The sequence below is a fragment of the Haemaphysalis longicornis genome, unplaced genomic scaffold, assembly GCF_048455015.1.
Source record: "Haemaphysalis longicornis isolate Haplotype H1 unplaced genomic scaffold, Haemaphysalis longicornis Haplotype H1 scaffold_6, whole genome shotgun sequence".
Classification (NCBI taxonomy): domain Eukaryota; kingdom Metazoa; phylum Arthropoda; class Arachnida; order Ixodida; family Ixodidae; genus Haemaphysalis; species Haemaphysalis longicornis.
The window spans coordinates 84,661,872-84,678,752 of NW_027526407.1; positions in this window are offsets into that span (position 1 = coordinate 84,661,872).

The following is a 16,881-nucleotide window of genomic DNA, read 5'->3' on the forward strand; positions in this document are numbered from 1 at the left end:
AATACCGCATATTTCACTGCACCAGGAAACGATTACTCGGCAAATTGCTACCACTACGATCTTCTCCCGCAGCTTTTCTAATCAGGTTACCAATTTTTTCTAATTGTTATGGCTTGTTTGGTGTAATTGCTTTGCAAAAGTTGTATTTTATTAGCAATTACAGCTTGGGTGAATTCAAAGTACGGCTTAAAAAACCGCTGGTAGCTTTGTAAATTTGGCTACCCAACGATTTCTGTTGCTTTAATTTTCCAAAGAACCCTGTCGAAAGTCTGAGATACAGGGTCCTTCACAAAAAACATTCTGCCTAATCATCAACAGCTTCAGCAGTCCCATATTTGTTACCAGGCTAAACCGACACAAAACAGTATATTTCGAGCGTTATAAAGTAACTCTCGACGACGGGATTCTTCTTCCAACGCCAACCCTCAATTATGACCCCTAACCAACGAAGTGGTGCGGTCAGTTGGCGCGGCTTCCGATGATTGAGAGGGTCGTTCCCTGTTTCTGGACTTAGTAATCAGAAGACGGCGCAACTGCTTTGAGAAGTAACGCAAGTAGATGAAAGCGTTAGACTGCGTACCGTCGGCAATTCTATGGGCGTTTCAAGCGTTGCCACTTGTATGCGCGTGACTGCGGCGTTTCCCACCACGAACAAAAATTGAGACTCTTAGTCACGTTTCCTGACGCAAAGCTGACAGCTTGAAATCGAGCACTCTCATCATAGTGAATTAAGGCCTTCAAGATAACCAAAAGTAAAAGAGGAGTCTGGGTTTTAACTTCAGCGTACGTGTTTGGTGGCTGTAACTTTAACTACCGCAAAACTAAAAGAGCCGATAATATGGATGATCGCCTTGTGTGTAGCCGAGCGTTTCAGGAGCAGCACATATTGTATTATGAACTTAAGCATTCTAAGCTTAACAGTGCACGTGAAGCCTACCGGTAAAGCTTGCAGACACGCGAATTTACACTAAATATGTGGATGCATCACGCGCTTAAAACATTCCGTCACTGGACCTCTGTTTATGCTTAAACATCTAATAAAAAGCAGTGTGCTCGTAAAAATTGCCTGCTTCTTCCGGCTTTAAAGGAACCATACGAACAATGTACAACTCCGCTCAGTTTGAACTAACTAGACTTCGCTAACTCCCTCAGCTTCATACCTGCCAGTAAGATGTTTAGTACATAATAAAATTCACGAAAGCCTGCACTCACCCGCAAGACTGAAATGGTAAAGCAATTGTAGGTGAGCATTGACAGACACCTAGTCAAGCTTCAGTATTATATTTTATTTTCATAAATACAGTTTGCGGCGAGTGGTGGATGCAAAGTCATCGTCAGCATTTTATAGTGCCGCCGGCAGCGGTGGCAGAATCTGCAAGTAGTCTCGCGAAGGCGTGCCACACTCGTAGCAATGACTCCAATTACCCATACTGGCTTCTAGAGAATGCGGAGGCCATCGTACCCTCTCCCAAGCAGGGTGTCTTTTCTTTATTAGCATTAGCGCTGACTTATTTTTTACATCCGTGGTGGCGCTTGACGACCGGGCCGGATTTTTTTTTTGCAAACCCAGTGTGCGAACCGGATATTCGGGGGTCGCCGCGAGGCACGCGCTCACGAGCGTTCGCCGTTTTAGATGCGACGCTCAGAGGAGCATATCTTGCTGGCGGCCCTGTCCTTCCTGCGTCGTGGTTGTCCGCGTCCGCACAGCTGCGTCTCTCCTCCGCTCGCCCCATCTCCACTCGCCGTAATAGCGCGCCCTCTCCCCCAACATCTGTGGCGCGTGCAGTGTGGCGCGCTCTCTCACTCCACCGGTGGGCGGCGCTGCGCGCGGCGTAAGCGCGCTCTGCGCATGCGTAGCTCCCTCTCCCTCCGCGGTCTCCTCTCCTTCGGGCGCGCTGCGCATATAAGCGGAGTGCCGCGCTCCGGCCGGTCTCTCAGTCGACGGTCGTCCGCGCTACGCGTTCTCTCTCTCTCTCTCTCGCATTACCCGACGATTGCTCACGCAATTCGAGTAATCGACACAACGAAAACGCACAATGGAACCCCCTTCAGCGTGGCATCATACCAGGGTTCCCGCGAGGGGAGGAGGGCGTAATTTTTCTCGCTCCTCGTGGTATTTGCCAGTGTTTTTCTGTTGCTAAAGCCACTGCGCGTGTCGTGGACGCTCGGCGGTAACCGCGAGGCATGCGCTTACGAGCGCTCGGCATTTTTCTGGTATTTTTTTCAGCAACGGCGAACTTACGGCTTGTACATACAACAGCTCCGCTGCTAAAAACCATGACATGTTTAACATGTTGCCTTTACAATTCGCGCAGCAGTGACGTATTATTTGCAGAAGTGGCGTATGATGAACCAGCACTAAATAGTTATTAGTATTTTATGTTCCTGTTAGCATTTAAGATGCGATTAAATGGAACTAGACGCCCGGTCAGATTTCTTCGGGGTGGCCTAAATCCACGGCCGCCAATTGGAGAAAAAAGTTTATGTGACATCAGAAACAAATCGCAGTAAAGTGGCTCTAGAAAGGCGCTACTGGTTCATGTTTTCCCTTATATCTACATTATCTGCTTAGAGTTTGCGAAAAAAGTAGTATCTATTTGATTCGGACGCAGAAGTTTTGGTAATAAACCAAACTTCTCCTTTCCTTCATTGTCCCGCTAAAAGTAGTGTTTTAGGCTGTCGGTAAGTAATCATAAACCAAAAAAGTAACCTCAAGTGCCTTTTCAATGCGAAAGCAAATAACTTGGTTGGTGGAAAATTCGACTTGGGGACGAAGAGGCGGTCAGTTCGGGAGTTGACCCCGAAAATGGACAGGGGCAGTGAAACAACAAAACGGGAGGGCGCTAGACGGGGAGAGGGTGTGAAATAAAAAAAAAGAGGTGAAGGAATTATTACAGTGTGGTAAAATTTCTAATTGAAGATAATGCGAAGAAAGTACAGTAATTTTACCGAAAAGAAAATTTTGTAAGTTTGGGGCTAGAACTGAATTGCAGGCCCCGTAGAATTGCAGCACGTAGTTACGAATTGCGTGCTTTACCCACTACAACTGGTAACATGCAAAGTGCAACTGGTAACATGCAAAGTACGATTCACTGTTTTCACGCTGCTTGCGCGAATTGGGAAGGTCGTAACTGCAGTGTGATTTTACTGAAATCTTTCGTGGGAGAAAATCCTCAGATTGATTTTACTTTTTATCTCTGCGGAATAAGCACGTTCACATTGAACCATAGCCATTTTGGTACTCAGCAGCAAAAGACGGCCAGACGTAAAGTCACGCGATAGTTGACCAGCTGTTTATGCACCGGCCTCAGTTATTTACGCAACAATGCGCAGTGCGTCACCACATAGCACGCGAGTACAGGTGTGGCCCTCCTAATAATTTTTTTTCAATTAGTGCTTACTTCGCGTGCCCTCGGTGTTCAAAGATGCCGCCAACCTGTGCAACAACGCTGCGAGCACCCCTGGAGACCATGAAGAAGCTCCTATTTACATAACACAGACGTCAACCTATTTATCAATGCAGGCTCCTGAACTCAAATGCGCTCGGGCGCCAACCAGCGTAGCCGCGCCTGCTTACTCTACGTTGTGACTTCTCTCATAAACAACGACGCCATGGGCAGCCTAATGAACTGGCCGCAACCACACCTTAGTCCATATTTATTGTCGGGGCTAATTTTCTTTTTGCGGCGTTTGGCGGCTAGTCGGCCTGAGCCGATTAAGCCGACTGCCGTTCGCTTTTATGTGTGATCTTGGGCCTTATAAAACGAATGATCTTTTTCTGTATTGAAAGTGTCTGCCTAGCCTGGCGGAAACCAAGCTCTGAGGCGCCAACAGGGCCATGTACTGCCGTACGTAACCTGATTACTGATTTACGTTTTGTATGCTAGAACCTACAGGAGACATTAAGCTTAATTACCCATTAGACATTACGTTTTGCATGACTAATGCGTCTTGCAGGTTTCAGGCATGCACGCGGTTCAGTAGCACCTTCATATCTGTCGTGTGTTGAGTGGCAGCAGGACAGTGTTCGGGCAGTGTGTTGTGTCTGGTGAAGGGACTCTGAGGTTCTCAGTGCTGGGAAAGAGAATACAAAATAAATACGAAAGAAGCGCCCCGGAGAAATTATCTACAATTTTGGCGCTTGCGCGTGGTGTGCCATATAGAACAGCACCACGGTTGCAGCCATGTTACCGAAGTCGTCCTCCGCAGTGCCTGCTGTGCGCCATAAAGTAGGTGAACGGTAGAAAGTAGACTCATACGTCGCTGCTAAAGGCATCCGTGGCACATTTTATGGAATTGAGGATAAAAAAAGAGGATTGGCTGTAGAAAATAGAAACCTGTGTTGCCCCATGCAGGCGAGAACTTTTGACACGCGATGTGTTGTTTCTTTCCAAATGCGGCACGCGAATTATTGACGTCCACTAGGTGGTTGGCGGCGCGCAGGACACTTTTGTTTCGAAACGGCCTTTCTTTGTATTCGCTTTATCAAGGGGAATGATTCTACCACAGTGCGCCAGACGACAAGTAATTTAAAGTCCTGCCTATCGCCGTTTTGTTTTTTTGTACTTTCCTGAAGCTGTTTCCTGCGTGTCGCCGTTTTTGTCTTTTGCTTGTTCCGTAAAGAACTGTGAGATTGTCCTAAGGTATATTGTGGTGTTTCCTATTCACGACACAGTGCTCAAGTTTGACAAGCAATGCAAACAAAAGGTAATTTAAACAAAGCAGTACCGCAAAATAGACATTTTTAAAGTTGAGCTGCGACATCGAAGTTCTAGTCGTTTAGTGAAATATCACACCGACAATAAAGTAGGTTTATAAAATATGAGGAGGCTGATTTTTCATGCAGAGACGATATCGGCCGGGTCTTTTTATTGCGCTTCTACAGCAGTCCGCCATTTCGAAGATCGCGAATTAGGAAATGTCGTAAAGCATGTATTGAGGTTTTGTGTTTCCCTTCCCTCACTGCTGCTTATATACGCTATAACCTGAATACATATCACAGGCTGATTTTGTTTAGTTGGTGAGCACATTCTCTTCCTGCAAACGCCTTGAGTCAGATGTTCCAGATACTCGTTGTCCATGAGATGCAAAGGTGGGCAGAGTGCACAATTATTGGAAAACAATCTCATCTACCCTATAGCCTTGAATTTTGTAAGATCTATATCTTACCCAATAATCATTTTTCTTTATTATATTATGTAGTTTTCATAAATTTAACACATTTCTCGTAGTCATTCTGCTAGGAAGCGGGAAATAAGCCGAAAGCAGCGGTCCGCCAGGAGTTCTGGCGTGTACTTCACGTCTACCCAATGACCCGGATTAAACCAGTTCTCAGAGAAATGATGCCAGAGCTGAGGTAGGCTGTAGATCTGGTTTAACGGTCTGTAAACGTTTTGTGCCACGTGACTGCCCGAGTTACCAGGTAATCCTAATTTCTGTGTAGTATAATAAAAATTTTAAGACGGCTTTTTGAGGGCTGCCGAAACGGATGCAAATCTATAGACACCACCCCACTACTGGAAACATTAAAGATAACGGAATCCTGGAGACCTGCATTAGGCTGTTAGCGGACATATAAGGAATGCAGGGGCACAATCACAAAGAGTGTATGAAATCCGGACAAGATTGAAGCTGCTGTTTTTGTAATCACGCTTGAATTATTTCATATGTGTTTATCAGACACTCGCACAAATAAAATTTTTGTTGTTTTTCTTCATACATGACTGCACGTTTTATGCATTTACCTTGTGCGAAGACTTAGTGGTTTTTCTGATGCGGCTGCGCGTGCAAGACCATGTTCAGTTATTGAACTCGCACTTCCGGTTTTCTCATGCTCGTTTTGTGAGCGGCGGTAGTCTAGTACGTTTTTGAACACAAGTAGTATAGCTCTAGGCTGCTGGAGTTTCAAAAAGTGCTCTCTAAGAGTCCCATATAATTGTGCTCCAGGAAGGCATGGCAAAGAACCCAGTGGTTGCTTTTCAATAAACACAATGGCCGTAACGAAGTAATAGATGTATTTGAATGCCCACACTTACGCAAACAACAGTATTTGCCTTTCGCGGCTTCCCCCGACGACAGACCCCTGCTGCAAAAAGTGGTACTTGGCGGCAGCGTTGCTGCGGCCGGGACAGACAATTAGGGCGTGCCTACGGGGTGCTTCAATTTGAGGTCATTCTCAGTGTCAATAGAGGATGAAGCTGTTAAGCCTCTGTTGGCGCTGACACTAGCCCGTAATATCGTCATTGCTTCTGCGCCTATGACCCGGAAACGTTGCTTAAGTGTTGGCTTACCCTAAGTGTCCTCGCGCAAACCAAAATGAGCCCTCAAACAGGATTTTCTGTTCAATATGTTTATCTCTACCTACAGGGCTGACTTTAATGTTATGTCTGCTTTAAGAAGGTTGCTTGAAAAGGAATACTTCGGTAAATCAGGGGATAAAGGGTAGAACACTAAAGACACCTCTTAATATCTCCCGTAGACAGGGGTGCGACAGCTGAATAAGATTTGGGAGCAGTTTCTGGAGCAGCGAAATCTCTATTTTAGAGCTGAAGAACTTTGATTTGGTGCAGAAGAACGACATTCATTATGTCCCCTTAGCAGCTTGCAAATCAATGTTTTGGCAACTCGGGGGGGGGGGGGGGGAGGGGGGGGGAACAGTGCACTTTTTAGTCGGTTTTGAAGGTACATGGCACTGAAAGAACCTAATAAAGTTTTTTTTTTCTATCGAGTATCACAAGGTACGAGCTGCACTGCCTTGTTACAAGCCATTTTTAAATTCTTAGCCTCTATGCAATGATAACGTGGAGAGCAAAATATCAAATTGAAAAACCAACCAATCGTAAGACATTTTTATTATCATGGGAATGCCGAAATTATTATTTTTCTAATCCAGACTCGGCTTTACGCACTTTAGAGCCACGGCCAAAGTTGCCCAAAGCGAGGTGATAGGCGTCGCACCCAATCAGCCCTCCCATTTCAATCCCCAATGTGCACGTTCAGCACGATCGTTATCGATTAACGTTGGCACGTTCAACCCCCTCTCTTTTGGCATTAAATTACACTTCAGATAGTTAACCATTATTACTAGCGTACGATAATAGCCCGTCCCGCTATCGGGCAGTTGAACATTTTGCGGCGATGTAGCACCGCCGCTTCTGCAGTGTCGATCGTCTTAACCCCGCCGTTGGCAAGCTCGCTATCAAAGGCATCAATAACTCTGCGTTTTATAACTTCGCAATGAGTCCGAAATTTCACTTTAAGCACGAACCACGCCTCACACTGAAGGCCGAAACATGGCGAATTCGCGGGCACCACGTTCAATTTTGATGAACTCCAGTCCTTCGAGTCGCACAACTTCCCGCAACAGATGAAACGGCCAATGTCAACCCAGCCACCCCCATAAACTAAACCATGGTCGAAATCGGCGGAGGCAACTCTGCCAGAACCACGAGCAGCTGCTTCGCCCGGCGGCCATGTTTTCCAATCTTGAACACACCAGGATGGCAGCGCCCAGTAATGTTCCGGAGATAAGGCGTTCCGAAATTTGCCGTGTTTGCATCAACTTGCACAAGTAGTTTGTCGCGCTCAGTACACATAAGTATTTTTTGTACAGGACTTTCCAATGGTTTCGACGAGAAAACTTAAAAATCTCACAGAATGTCACACGCGCAACCCGACATTGTGACTTTCGAAAAAACTATCGTTGGGACAATGTTATGCAGGTTTTTCATTGAATGACCAATCAATTAAACCTTCACAAACAGCATCACCTTGGAGATGCTAAAAAAGTAAATCTTCAGTACGCATTTTGCCCCTCTGAAACTGACGGAAGCGTTAAAATCCTTGGCTCTCAGACTGTTCTGGAGCAGTTTGTCGCAATGTTTGCAATTTTCAAGCTTTTGGAGCTGCCAGGAGCCGGAAAACAAATTTGTAACAAAACTGCGCAATCTGCGCAGATCTCTCAACCCTGCGTAGAATACTTTGTTCTGGCCTTTATCTGCTTTGGTCAATACCAATGGTGCAGCGCACCACAAGGTGGCGGAGGAAAAACAGCACAATAAACGCAGTACCCTAATCCAGCCCTGCTCGTCTCTCTATCAGCCAGCACAGCCAGCAGTATACGGCGTTTAAAAAATAGTACCACACAGACCTCACCATGCGGCAGGCGTATGACCGTGCTGGCTGTGACCGACTGCCCTACCGTCACAAGGGTGGATCGACAGTGAATTGGAAACGCGGAGGTGCTCAGGAGGAGAATTCTTTGAAGTGTTAGGCAAGGGAAAAGGTGACACGCCTACAAGCGGAAGTCTAAAAAGCGTATAGCGAAGGATGAGGCACCTGCGAAACCTACACTTGACTCAACCGCAGGCTTAGTTGTCCTTGCTTGCAGCCGTGAACAGAACTTGACGCGCCGCAAACTGTTGTGTTCCGGAACTCCGTGCCTGCAGAATCCGAGAGTATAAAAACGAAGCAGCGCTGGTGGCTCGCGCGCGCCGTTTGGAAGTCTTGTAACCGGTTTTCCTTCTCTCGCTCTCTCGAACTCTCACTCTGTGCGTTTGGTTACTGTTTTGTATTTCGCGCCCTCTGGGCGGCGGCTTCCTCCCGCCACTCGCGTGTGGTTCGCGCGAGGCTCGCGTTTGGGGCGCGTGGCTGCCTTCCGTGCTGATCCGTCTCGGTAAAGGAACACATACAGAACTGCGTATACCACAGCTTGCACTAGCCGGTTTCACTTTTGTGTTCTGCCCTTCCGCTAATTATAGGGAGTAAAGAGCTTGATATACCTACTAAACATAATGCTTACATGTATCAAGAGCCGAATGAATTTCATCTCTTTATTATTTGCAGAGGTGTTTGTGAGACCCAAAACAAAAAAAATCTTATTCTTGAAAAAACCCGCACGTTCAACAAAAATACGTTTTAAATGCCGCAATAGGTCAATATAATATGTCAACCTCATGACGCTTCCACAAAAATTGTCCTTGGAGCGCATGCTCGCTAAAATCTTCACCCGTCCATAGTACGAGTGGAGATTTCTCCGGTATTTCCTACCCTGGGCCTGTGACGTTCCGATAGTAGTTCAGTTTTATCCACCCTGTTGGCATGTTTCCAAAAAATAGAGTTCAATTTTAAAAGCAACTCCTTTTTTTCTACCTTCTTTTCATCGTGCCCATTTTAAGGTCCGTTGGCGTAAGGAGAAACTGCAACTTTCTCCGGCCAGGGAGAATCTTAGTCACATATCAAATCATTGAAGAATCTTACCGAAGCATGCAGTTTCACAAATGGGATGCCAGATACTTGTCAAAGTCACTAATCCATAGATTCATAAGCAAGCGGTGCGCTGCTGCGAAAGGAATGCAACCACGCCAGTAGCCGATCTTGGTGTAGAACAATGTTGAAGCGCCGATACAGGCACGGACCCACCTAAATAAGACGGCATTACTGTGCAACGCTTAATAGATGGGCCTCCCTCCATTTCTAGGAAGTCTAATCCCCCTCAACTCGTAGATGTCGCGATGCGTGCGTAGGTTCCGAAAAGTAATTTTTGGAACGCGGGCCTCGGGGCAGTCGTGCCGCAGTCGCGTTTAAGACCTGCCGGTCCTCGTAGATCTACGCAACCCCGTTCATGCCGTTGGTCTCCAGGCGCCCGCTTACTCTGGTGCGGCTTGTTGCAGTGGTCCCTACACCAGAAAGCAACTCAGCAGGTTTGCATTGAACGCCCGTGTAGTCAGAGAGCCGCTGGGTATCAAAGGCGGTACTATGTATCACAATCGTCTTGGTTCACCGTACTGGGGAGCAGGTGTAAAACGAGTTGTTTTTGTCTCCATGTGACACTGATCTATATATATAAGGATGTTAGATTTTTCTGCTGCCTATTATTGCTCGAAACCCACCCGGGAAACCAGCTTAGAAGCAAAGCAGCAGTGGTCTTCTAAAGAACATGGTGTAAACAGAAAAGCTCAGGCCAGTTGAATACACTTGCACCAGACGAATTGAAGCGACAAACCACTCATTCTAAGGAACGAATATTATTAAATAGCTAAAACAATCATAAATTTGTGATACCTTCCTGAATATTTGATTGATTGTAGGGTTTAACGCGCCGACGCAACGCAGGCGTTGAGGCGCGCCGTAGTGGAGGGCTCCGGATTAAGCTTTACCACATGGGGATCTGGAAATACTATTTGGCATTGTTCTATATTGTTCTGTTCAGCATACCTACTTCTCGCAGCTTTGTCGTTTTCGCGCCACCGCCGTTTTCCTAAGCCCATTCCGAGAACCAGAATCGTTGCCTTGCAAGTTTAAGGCGATCTGTAAACAAGGAAGAGGCGATTGCTTTGGGACAAGGCATTCAAGCACCAGAAATGACAGATTGCTGACCACGACTGCCTCGGTGCCATACTTGCGATTCCAGTTTTCGCAGCGGCGTTTCGTTTCACAACCTCGTGACAGGTCAATCTTTCGACTAGAGAAAAAGCGCGAGATGGATGCAGTGTTGGCGGGCGGGTAGTTATTTGTGGCTGCCGCCGAGAACTTTCTGCACGCGTAGCTGTGTGGAAACGGCGGGGCCGCTTTTTTGACAGACAGCAAATCAAGCCCACTCAACCACTGGCGAGGCTAAGAGAGTTCGAAATTCAACGCTGCTGGAAGCACCGCCTGAGTGTTGAGAGCACTTTCGCGTCGAGTGTAGCCTGTGTCACATCGTCGATCTTATTCCTTGCAATGCGTCTTATGCAGCTTATACTTACACACTTCCCAGCATGGCTCCAAAAACACTGTTGAGCTTTTGTGCCAGACCATTCGTCACCAATGTATTGTCTGCGGACGGTAAATGGCAAATTTTATGCTTGCCAAATATTGTGTATGCTGGACGCGGGAAAAAAAATTATTGCTAGCAACAGTGCACGTGCAAAATCGCAGTGCTCATTGGACGGAAAGGGCCGACCTTCATCTTCAATTTTGCAGGCCGAAAAGGAGCTTCCAAACAGCGCAATATTAACAAGTTATTTCGCGGGCATGCTTAGGAATTTCTTGTTAGTCCGTCATTAGTGCCGTGTTTATTTCCTGTATTGCTTGTGTGGAGTTGCAAAGGAACTACAACAACGGCGTAACCACCTGAATTCGGTGTAGATTTGTATGAAGTCTAAAACATTAAACATCGAGTTCAGTGTTGTGTGGGTTCTCCCACTTTCTAAAAGCATCCGTTCCTTCTATAGTACCTGATATGAATTCATATCAATTACGCTTTTCCTGGAAGTGCACTGGTGGGCATACCAGAACTAAAATATTCCGTTCACAGGAGCATATATCTACTCGAAAGGTTTGTTAGATATTGCTCGTGGTTTTTGTGCTGTTGCCTATTGTTATTGGCAAAACACTGGGGCATTTTAGAGGCATCAACATCCGCGTTATCAATGAAGAAAAAAAATAACATTTTATACTTTAGCGTCAATGGGATGTACATTTGACGGTGGTGGAGAGAGCGTGGCCAAAAGGAAAACCGCTCCTGTAAGGCGTTACAGCGGCACCAAATGGCACCTGCTGTAATCACAGGGAATTTCAGTTTGCCTTCTTTTGCGCCCCAACTTTAGTAACACCAGTTGGGGTACCTCAGAAGCCCATATTGTTCTTCCTCAGTGAGAAGCCAGTAGCCTGTTCGGCCTTAGCGGAAGGTGACGATTGGGGTAAACATCGCGGGGACCAAATTGAGAAGACTGGAAGAACAAGCATGCACTCGGCCTGAAAAAGGCGTACGTGCCGACTGTCCCGCTACATTTGCCTCAGAACGTCAACAGTTGACTTGTGCGTCTACAGTGCTCAATGGCCTTTCAATCGCGGACCTGACGTCAAGGAACGCAGAAGGTGTTACTATTCAATGCTATGATATCGTCATTCATACTGGAGAGTAAAGGTTAGGTCATTTGAACAAACGGACCAATAAATTGCAATTTATTGGTTTGCGGACCAATAAAGTATCTGCTGTTCATTCTGAGGGACCAGTAACTCAAGTAGTTTTACGTCATGAGCTTAAAACTCAGAGGTGTTTAGTTTGTAATAATTATGAAACAAGGTGTTGTTTCAAAGTACCAGTAAAATATAGTTTAAATGAGAAACACCGCATGTAGCAGCAAAATCTTCAGACCTGGAAATTCTTATTCGTTGGGAAATACTCCCACTAAAGTGTTAGCCTACGGGTTCATCAAAGGATTACCAATGATGTTAGAGCCCGAGTTGCGGGAAAGCTAATCATACCAGGTATGTAGCTGTCGGTTCCTCTATTTGCTTTTACCTGTAAACCAAAAAATTATTGCGGTTACAGCAGGCTTGTGTATTCAGCATCAGACCACCTCAGTGATCTACTTTTTTTCACAAGCGACGAAGTGAGTATTGACACGGCGAGCATGGTTCAAATAAAATACTCCTACAGTGCCACGTGTGCTTAGCAGTGACGAGAGCATTATACTCCGTGGCGGGTGTCACATAAAAGCGTAACACAAAAACATGAAAACAGTTTTTTTATAGGAATCATGGCACTGCTATAAATGGAACTGCGGGAAGATGCCGGTGCAATAGCGGGCGGAAAGAAAACGACACTCATAAATATAGCTCAGATTCTCGTTATACGTAATTCCAAAGAGAAACATCGACGCTTCTCATTCTAGCTTCTCCTCTCCCCAGGTTTTGGGTTATTGCGTTTTCTACACAGCAGTTTGTTACAGCTTATTCTATTTTCCTAGTTTGTTTGCAGATTTTAACGCTCCCATTTTTTACAGCGATAAAAATATCAGACATTTGTGTTGATAATTCAGCACTGCTTCTGCCTCCTTTCTCATTGGAATAAAAGGCATGTTTTTGTGCTACTCTAAGATACGGAAGTTGTCTGCGACCATCGATTGCCTACGGGATTTTCACCTCAACGTCAGCTTTCATGTTTCGACAACCAAATCCGCTCTTCTGATAAGTCCTTGCTTATCTCTATGCCCATATTCAGGTACCCTAACCTATTTGCTCTGTTATCGGCTTCGAAGATTCTGTGGCGTACATGGATCCCCAGGCACACAAGGGCGGGAGGCTGCAGACATGATGGTACCTGTCGGACAAATAACATGTGTCGTGCTTATTATCGGAGCACCGATCGCCTGTGGCAATCAATCACTTCGTGGTGACGGCCGCCACCATCTCGTCGCTACATCCTCAACATCCGTCGCTTCTTCTTTTGATTTGCCACCCTGGGCTGCGGTCCGCGCAACAAACTGAAGAGATTTCAGAGACGGGGATGCTGTCGATTAAGTACCCTGCTCTTCACTCACTTTTCGCCGTATCTTCCCGAGTTTGAAAGTATCTTCATTTATTTCCTCGTTGGAGAAAGCCTCCTGTTGCCACGGTGAGAGAGCTCCCACGCGGGGCAAGTGAACCTCGATATTACAACTTCCTGTGAGCAACTTAAGTGTGTTTGCATGATCCCGCAACCCGTCTAAAACACATCTTAATTTTCATTCAGTGCGTAAAAGATCACAAAACAGTGCCGTCTCCCACAGCAGTTTAAAATTGCATTGATCATATGGATTACGGGGTGAAGCTCCATCTGAGTAATGGGGTGCGGCGTAGTAGGAAGCTCCCATTGTATTATTACCACCTGGAGATCTTTAACGTTCGCCGAAATCACGACACCCAGGCGCTTTCTTTTTCCCCTCCCTTTTACCCCCCGGTCAGTGTGGTGGCGAAGGTGATGAGATCACGAACACGTGCCTTCCGCTTGGCTGGCGGCGGCCATTTTTGTGATGGAAGTGAAAAACGAAATCCCATGTGCGGAGATTGCGTAGCAGAGTAAAGAGCCCGGGGGGTTCGAAATTATTCTTTCGCTTCCTCTATGACATGCCGCATACGCAATGCGGAGCTTCGGTCGTAAAACACCGAAATTCATTTCCTCGCTTCGTGTGTCGGCGCCATTTTGTATCCGTGTCAATTAGGCAGCGTTGAAGGTTTCTACAAAATGTAATAAATCATGTGGTTTACAAAGGTAAAACGAAGTTGAAATTTCTATGCTGTAAAGAAAGAGGGAAGATGAGTGGGAATGCGAATAAATATTAGTGGTTGTGAGTGGTGAGTGAGTGTGAATGTAGATGGGATTGGCGGGCGCGAGTGCGAGTACGTGTGAGTGGAGGATGCGAGTGGTGAGTGCGGGTGCGAGTGACTGTGAGTGACCAATGCGAGTGGTGAGAGAGAGTGTCAGTGAGTGTGAGCGGCGAATGGAGTGGTGATCCTCCGCGCTAGTGACTCCGAGTGGTGAGGGGGCGTGGTGAGCGTGAGTGCGAGTGAGTGGGTGAGGAAAATTACATTTTTTGCTTGAGTGTGAGTGAGTGGCATTCAGTTTTGTCGAGGTATGTCTGCAAGTGCCTATCAATGCCAAAGAAGACCAATATTGCACATCAGCCGGGCATACCGGTAACACACGCCTATTCAAGGGTTTTGATTGTATTCACATAATGGATGTGCCTGTGGGAAATTCCCTAGTCATTTTACACCCAAAAATATCGGTACACAGTCAATAACCATACCTTCACAAGCTACATAGTGATAGAAAAATTTAATTAGTCTACTTTTCTGTCCTTTGAAGGATTTATCCGTTACAAACCCTGCGGCGAAAATGCTATTACGGTTTTAGAATTGGCCGAGTGATTTTTAGTTCGTGCACTATTTAAATTTTCAAGTTTCGTTAGTTTTTACTCTTTAAAAGACCTGTCAGCATATGATCACAAAATTCCTAGACATGCCTTTTCTATCTCTGTTAATCAACACGCTGATAGTAAGAAAGCTTATATATATATGGGTTTGAAAGGTAAACACATAACACGTTACATTCTAGCAGAAATCGTAACACTCAGGCTATTTGGTTGCACATCTGGGATCACGCGCTGCGTTTAGGACTAAAGAAAAAATGATAAACCTGAACACACGCACTACGATGTGCGAATGTACTGCTTGAGGGATGCGAAACCTTTTCTCACATGCACTACACATCTTTCTCGCGATGACTGTAAATAAGAAGTTCCCGAAAACAGGAATGGGCAAACCAATTCCGCCCCAAATCTCTCTTCTCAGCTCTCCGGCGCATGCGTGAGTATCTCAACCTCGCCGTCAATGTGGGCCACCGACGGACTTTGATTAAGCCGATGCCTCCAAAATATCCATCTCCACCAATTCCTACATGTGAACGATGACGCTTGTATTTGTGAATCAGGAACGCAAGTGCACCAGTAGCAACCATCAAAAAGGCTCCCTTGGTGGGTAATCTGCTGGAAGTTACTCTTACGTTCTGTTTATGATTCGCGGAAATCTTAAGCTTCGACCAACAACAGCTCAGCCCACGTGGCGTAACTTTGTTTCAAAGTGACGCCACGTGTGCAAATATTTTCAAAGCTAAAGATGGCGTAGAGATTTTTCTATGAAATTAAAACCGGCAGCAACAGGGCGTAAAAGGCCACAAAATCAACGGTAACAACCGAAAGCGTACCCTTTTTTTGTGCGGCTTTATACGCTTTGGGCATGCGTATCAACTGCAAACCAACCAGCCCATAACTAAATTTGGGAGAATTTGCAAATTTCGTTACGTCGGAAGACGTGTGATGTTCGGCTCAAGTAGAAAGTGCAGAATAATCTCGGAACATGTTAGCCTCAATCACCATATTAAATCATAAATCACAATATCAGTTTTTCGCTGTTTGAGTACAACTATAATAAACAAATCTGGAAGCCCATTATGAGCGAAGACTTCCTCCTAAACGAACAGTGTCAATCGTCTTCCTAGATAGCTTCATGATTATTGCGCATTGGATCGTCCACTTCTGAAAGATTGAAGTATTTTTGCACAGACTTCGATATCGCGCTCGCCAGTCTTCTTGCCCTGTTCTTGTGGATTTATGATCTGAGATGGGACCTCTGTAGAGCGTTAAAACTATAAATCAACCACACAGATTACTTAGAATGTGGCTTTCGGTGAGCCTGGCAATATTTCATTCCCCAGACTTTTATTCTATTAAAACAGTACTTTTTCCAAATACTTTGCACTTTACTAGAGTTGCTTAGCCTAGAGTTTTACCATCCGGTGGGTTGGCTTTCACATTTGTGGCTAAATTGCTGAGTCGTCGCGTATTTTACCCTCTGGAAAGCACGGCCACATCCTCCCAGTTGACGGCAATGATGAAGGATACCCGTAACACAGCGAAGAGACTCTTACTTGAGACGACACCGAAAGTGCTTCATCATAAAAGTGGTTTCACGTCTACTTGATTTTGAACGACGATAAATTGCCCCCTGTCGTATACGGCGTTCGCAAAAATTCCTGCGGCCGTTTTTGTTTTGATGGGTTCTCAGAAAAAGCGCGCTGCCAGCAGAAAATCTGCAAGCTGTTCAGGCTGTATAAGCATTCGATCTTTATTGAAAAAAAAATAGGTCGCTTCTTCATCGACCTGCAAGTTCTATCTCTGTCTCCTGATGGTTGACATGCTTCTGATATTCATACCACGACGTTCGCATGCAAAGGGAATGTACAACGTTTTGCTTATCAGAGTTGCCTATACTCTGCCAAAATATTGTTCTAGCATGGTTTTCTATCCGCGTGGAAGCACCTTTTCAAGATTTATCCCCATACTGTTTTCTAACTTTAGCGCTTAAATTTTCTCCGCATCAGCCTTCAGAAGTTAATACCAAACACGACGCGTCAAGGGGCAACACGTCTAAATAGCCCACGGCACCTTTATGTGCTGCATTAAGTCATACTTTTCGTAATCCCTCTGAAGGTGTCGCGAAATGCTTTCGCATGACGCGTCTGCATATAAAACACCTGGGAAACAAATATGTTTTGTTAGAGCAGCCAAATGTTCG